The sequence below is a fragment of the Phyllostomus hastatus genome, unplaced genomic scaffold, assembly GCF_019186645.2.
Source record: "Phyllostomus hastatus isolate PE091 unplaced genomic scaffold, TTU_PhHast_1.1 phas_contig_198, whole genome shotgun sequence".
In the NCBI taxonomy this organism is placed as follows: domain Eukaryota; kingdom Metazoa; phylum Chordata; class Mammalia; order Chiroptera; family Phyllostomidae; genus Phyllostomus; species Phyllostomus hastatus.
In genome coordinates this window covers 2,009,278-2,015,310 of record NW_025333715.1, presented here as the reverse complement: position 1 = coordinate 2,015,310, position 6,033 = coordinate 2,009,278, and positions in this window count along the sequence as shown.

Genomic DNA, 6,033 nt, shown 5'->3' with positions numbered 1-6,033 from the left:
CGGAGGGGAGACATTCCTGGGACGTTTGGGGAGAGAAACTCTTCTCGGGCGTTCCGCTGTCCTCTCGCCGTGGCGGCTCGGGCGCCTGCTCCTCCCAGAAGCTGTCACACTCCGCACTCTAATGTATCTTTAATTGCTCATAAAAGTTTACTGTAAGCGGCACAATAAATTCTTCAGAAAAAAAAAATGTTCATTTTCCCAATTTATGTGACTCCATTTTAGAAGCTGCAGAATGGAGAGACTAACCTAAAGGCAGCACCCACGTCTCTTTGAGAGGGAGTTGAGTTTTTAAAAAAATGGACCTGACACCAGGCTTTCTCTCTGGCCTCGTGCAAAGTCAGAGACGCCGCTCTGGCGTTTGAGACCTGGATGCGCGTGGACCTGGGGTATTGGCCCTTCATCCCTAATTCGTATTTTCTGGTTTGTGTTGTTACTGCTCTGGAATGCAAATACCAACGGCACTGCTCGTCGGCCAGGGGGGTTTTTCACGCTGACGTGTGTGCGTCCTGTACAGTATGTTCACACACTTATATATGTTATATGAAGAATGCACATTTATTGGGACTCCTAGTTTTATGTGTTTTTTTTTAATTTGAAAAATAATAATTAACTTCTCAGGAATGGTTCGAGGGTTGTTAGACTTTTTCATGCACCTACGCAGCCGCCGCCTCCGGGAAAGCCAGCGTGCGGACTCCCCAGGTGTGTGGAACACAGGGAGGCAGCCCCCGTCAGAGGGCTTCTAAACAGATGGGGGGCGGGGGGGGTGTTGCATGGGTGTGGGGTGGCCGCGGTCCGTCAGGAGCGCAGAGAAGGTGCCGCTGATCGCTGTCAGCTGCAGGCGCCCGGAGTCTGTTCTTTATATTTTTTAAAAAGGAAAGGAGACCCAGAAGGGGTCTGCCGGCGTGCTGGGTTTTATTGGGGGGTGGGGGGGGTGGGGGCTGCTGGAGCCGGGTCCCGCCGGGTGCTTTATCCCTCACCCACGCTCAGCCCACGGCCAGAGCTTCCTTTCTGTTGCTGGTCGCCACGCCACGGCTGGCACGAAACCGAGTGAACTCTAAAGCACAACATTTTGGAAATTGCTTCATTATGCTCGGAGGGGGAAGGAGCCTCTCTCCCCGGGCGTGTGCACGCGTCTCCCCACTCAGCGCGGGACCCCTGGACACGGCTCTCCTCTGTGCGCTGTTTCACTTCCCAGCCCGCAGCCTCCCTCGCCCTGCCTCAGCTGTCTCTGCACGAGGGGGGAAACATGCTGACCCGAGGTAAACCGGCGGGGACAGGCTCGCGCGTCCGTAATGGGGAGTACAAAACGAAGCCTTGCTAATAAAGTGGGACAAGTTATTACCGAGCCGGCCTATCAGGAGGGAGCGGCGGGCCTGCGAAGCTCTCGCAGACAAAGGCGAAAGCGCGGCATTCCTGAGCCTGGTTTGCCGTTACACACAGGACGCAGGCTTCCAGCCGCCGGCTGCTCGGAAAACACACACGGGGTCACCGGAGAAGTGGCCGCCGCAGACGCCCGGGCTCGAGTTTCTTGGCCCGGCTTTCAACTCGGCGTTCTTCTGCAGGGGCGGGGGTGGGGGTGGGTAGGGGGGCTGCAGGTTACGGGGGTCCCAACCCAAGTGGAAAATGTAAGTTTCGCTCACACTCATCCTCCTGCTCGAATTAGATTAAATGCATCTGTTTGCCAAACCCACGGACGGACGCCGCAGACGGAACATCTGAAACGGCCGGGCCGGAGGGCCCCACGTTGGGAACGGGGAAGCCGAACGGCACGGCACGGCCGGCCGGCGGCAGGGCAGGAAGTCGCCGGCTGCATTCCCTCCCGTTAGGCAGATCTTGGGAGAAATCAGGAAAAAATAACTGGATGAGGCTGATACTATAAACATCCTGGTACAGCGAGAGCCCTTCGTGTGACTGATTTTTCAACTCCCTGACCCCGGGCTCCACGCGGCCCCCAGGCAGATCCCTCCGCCGGGGAACGGGGAACAGGGCGGTCAGAGCGCTCGGCAGCGAGGCGGACATTCTGGGTCTCCTTTTTGATCATCTGAACGCACTGTTTTATATCATTTACTTGGAATAATAGCACACGCTAGCGAGTCAGGAGAAGAAGACTTTTAAAAAAACCAGTCTGAATAACACCCAGCGGCATTCCCCGAATGCTGTGATTTTCCTTGAACAAAGCAGAATTTGATTTTTGAATTTGCAACCAAATTATATCTCCATCCCTGCCAAGGAAGAGGGGATTTTTTTTTTTTTTTTTACAAAGAGTGTTGTTCTCAAATGTTGCTCTGACTCACCCAATTTCTTGTTTTACCAAATAAAAATTGGGAAGGATAAAGGCATTAAATTAACTTATGCCTGTTGTAAGAGCAAAAAAAAAAAAAATCAGCTAATAGGAAGGTTCGGAGGCAGTGTGATTACACCATGATTTCAGGTGAAAATTACAACGCTAATATCATGGTATCTAGTCGTTGCCTTCAGTAATGATACAGTTGTCAGATTTGTGTTTGTACCAATGGAACAAAAGTTGTAAGTGGCATAATGGAAGATAATCTCTCTCCTTTTTGTGTGTGTGTGGCTTTTTAAATTCAATGTTTTAATCCGCCCGTTTAATCACAAAACATACATCATATTAGTTATAATATTTCTCGTGTTTCGGGGAGTGATTATAAATAGATGACGGTGGGGCTGCCGGGTGCAGTGTGCGTGTGCGTGTGCGCACGCGTATCTCGGAGGTGTGCAGCGTTTCCAGGCTCTGCCTTTGGGAGCAGTTTTACGTGGAAACAGCGACCATAGATTTATTTGCAAAATACCCACTTGGTCCTAACCCAGCGTGCCCATTATTTTGGAAAAACAAGACTTGGTGTGGAGAGGGCCAGTGCCTACGATGTTTACCTCTCTGCACGCAGCCCAGCCTCTGAAGCACTTGGTTGCTTTGCGGACCCTGCAGTTGCTAAACCACAAAATGCCTTTAATCTGTTCTTGAAAGTAGTCGGACCATACAGTATGAAGATAGGGGAGAGGGGGATTTCTAATGGCCGTCGGTGGTTGGGCTCTTCCTTGGTGTGGCCAGAGCGGGAGGGGGGACCGAGGGACAAGTGGCTTTGGGACTGCCCCAGCCAACATCCTTGTCTCACGGGAACGTGTGTTCCTGCTCCATGCGTCCTCACGGAGCGGGGGACTGGGATCCCGCAGAAAATTCTACAGGACTGGGCCAGACAAGAGGCTGTTTGTCCCGGCCGTGCTGCTGAGGCCCGAGGGCGGCGTGCCGAGTCTCAGGCTGCCGAGGGCCGTCCCTTTCTGGGGAAGGGGCCCCGAACGCCTGGGCTCCAGACCCCTGGCCCCTGAGGCCGAAGGGACCTCCCTGGACCTTCGTGGAGAGGAGGGAAGCCCAGCCCCCTGTGAAATCGCCCCGTCTCTGCTGGCTGCCCGCAGCCGTGGAAAGTGAAAGTTGATCAGGATTTCGATGAAAAGATTAACCAGAAAACATTTCTACTCGGTTTTCTAAAGCTGAATTTTCTCTTAGGGAGGGAGGGAAGCCATCCCTAGAAAGAAGAAGCTGCAGTGAGACTCCATCTAACACCCAGGAAAGCAATTTTAGAAGATTTCTTAATATAGCCTGCCTTCCTCCCCTCTGCCCTCCCCCCCCACACGGGTGTGTCTCGGACTAGGGGCAGTGATGTGTGGGGGTGGGTGGGTGTCCCGCACAATTCAAGGCCAAGGTCGTGGGGGTCTGGGGAGCCTCAGAAGTGGTCAGTGGGCAGCAGAGGCCCCGGGCAGAGCTGCTCCAGCTGCCCCAGCCCAGCCGGGCCCCCTGCAGTCTCTCCCCCCTCCCTGGGCGGTCCAATCCAATGTGGAATGGAGTTTCCTGGGAAGCAGGGCACACGAGGAACTTTTGAATTTACCAATAGCATAAAAAGTATATATATTTTTATGACAACGGGCAAGTTTCAATTGGTTCACAGAAGTGGCGAGATGTGACGTCAAGGGACACTGGTTAGAATGCCAAGGCCGGCTGGGGGTGTGGGGGGAGACAGGCACAGACAGACATTGGGAAAGGGCCCAGGAGGCCTCGTTTCTCTCCGGCACCCGTCGCGAGAGTCCGAGAACAGCCAGGCCCATCTGGCTCTCAGCTAGGGCATGCCCTGGCAGGGGAACGGGTCCAGGCATAGTGACCCTGTGTCGATGTCTCCTAGCACCGGAAACCTAGCCCGGCCCCTCTGCGGGGAAGCTACTCAGGCGTCCCTGCAGAGCAGGCAGGAAAATCTCCTGCGGCTTCCCCGGCGTTCTAACCGCTGTCCTGACCCTGGAGCCTGGCCAGTCGCGACCCCCACAAGGCGCGCGGGAAGGAGCCGCGCGACCCCGGGCAGCGGTGTAGTCGGCTGGCTCCGAAAGAGCAAAGCTGAGGCCTATAACTTCTCCCCGCAGCTCCTGCGCCCTGGGCCTGGGGAGCAGGAAGTTGTTTCTGCGGGGAAGGAAGAGATCGAGCTCGGAGCTGGGCAGTGGCTCCGGACACGGTGCCCCCGCCCATCCCACACCTCCTCGGGCGCCGTGAGGACCCCCCCCTCGGCAAGGCACCTTGCGTACCCCCTCCATCTCTGGGTACAGGACGCTGCTCTCCTCCACTTCACCAGATTCCGTGCACCCCGTCCCCTACCACACTGGGCGTCTCGCCCCTCGATCCGCCCGGCCCGCGGTGTCCGGGAAGCCTCCACAGGGTCGCCGTGGCACGCGCCCTGCCCCGGGGGAAACCCGCCGCCACCGACGACCCCGAGCTCTGTGCCGGAGCCTCGTCTAGGGCTCCATGGCGCACACTAGCCCCAGCAAGGACGAGCCTGGCGACTTCGGCTGCTGTCCGCGGCGCTCACGGGGCTGCGGTCAGGCCAGGGGCAGTCTGCCGGCCCGGGGTCCCCAAGCTCGGCTCCGGAGTGCGCGCGCGCGCGCCCCGCTGCCCGCAATCATGGCAGCCGGGGCCTCGGAGCGCAGCCGCCGAGCGCGCTCCGGCAGCCGCCTGGGTGCCAGGACAGCGGGGGCGGCCCGGGCTGAGACTCGCGCTTGTCGCCCGCTTTGGGTGCCCGGGCTATGGGGCGCGAAACAAAACGTGGATGGGTCCCCGCAACGCGGTACCCCCTGCCTCGCGCGTGCAGGCGGGCGGGGTCGCGGGCCGGGGGCGCGCGGGCGGGGAGAGCCCAGGGCAGCGTGCTCGCGGGGGCGCGCACGCGGGGCTGCGGGGCGAGGCGCGGGGCCCGGGTGGCGAATCCGCTGCTCGCGCCTCCCGCCCCGCCCGCGCGCGCGGGCCTCGGGAGGAGGGTGCGCGGCAGAGGGGGGAGTCGGGGAGGGGCCGCGCCCTGTCCTCTCCTGCAGTGGGCATGGCCGGGGCCCCGGGAGGCCTCGTTGGTATTCCAGGCACAGCCGAAGCTCTGACCTCCGCGAGAAACAGGGGCGCCCGGGCTCGCGGGCACGGCCGTCGCCCCTAGGCGGTCTCCCGGGGTTGCGGGGCCCGTAGGAGCCTTGCTTCCCCCACCCACCGTCCCCTCCTCTCCAGGGCCCCCCGTACCCCCTCCCCCGCCCCGATCCGGCGGCGAAGGGGTGGGCAGGGAAACGCGCTCTCTGGGACAGGTGCCAACTCCGAGACAAAAGACATAAAATAGGCGGCAACGGGGGAAGCGCGGCTGGCGCGCTCGGGCGGGGACGGAGGCGCCGCGGGGGCCGCATCCTCGGTGCCGACCGGGGAAAGTTTGGGAAGTCGCCGCGGCGGCTTCGCAGCGGCGGGGGACGCGCGGGCCGTGCCGCCCTCCGCGCCGCGCTCGCTCTCTCCGCGCCGCTGCTGAATAATTCATGGCGCGGCCGCCGGCCATTAGCATGCACCGGGCGCGAGGCGCGTCTGTGCCAAGCCGCCACCGCCGCATTCGGCGCCCGGGCCGCGCCAGACGATCGGCCGCGCGGAGGCCGGGCCCGCGCTGTCCCCGCGCCCGCCCGCCCGCCCGCCAGCCCTGCGGCGCCCATTGTGCCTCGGGCCCGCGCCGCCAGGTCGCC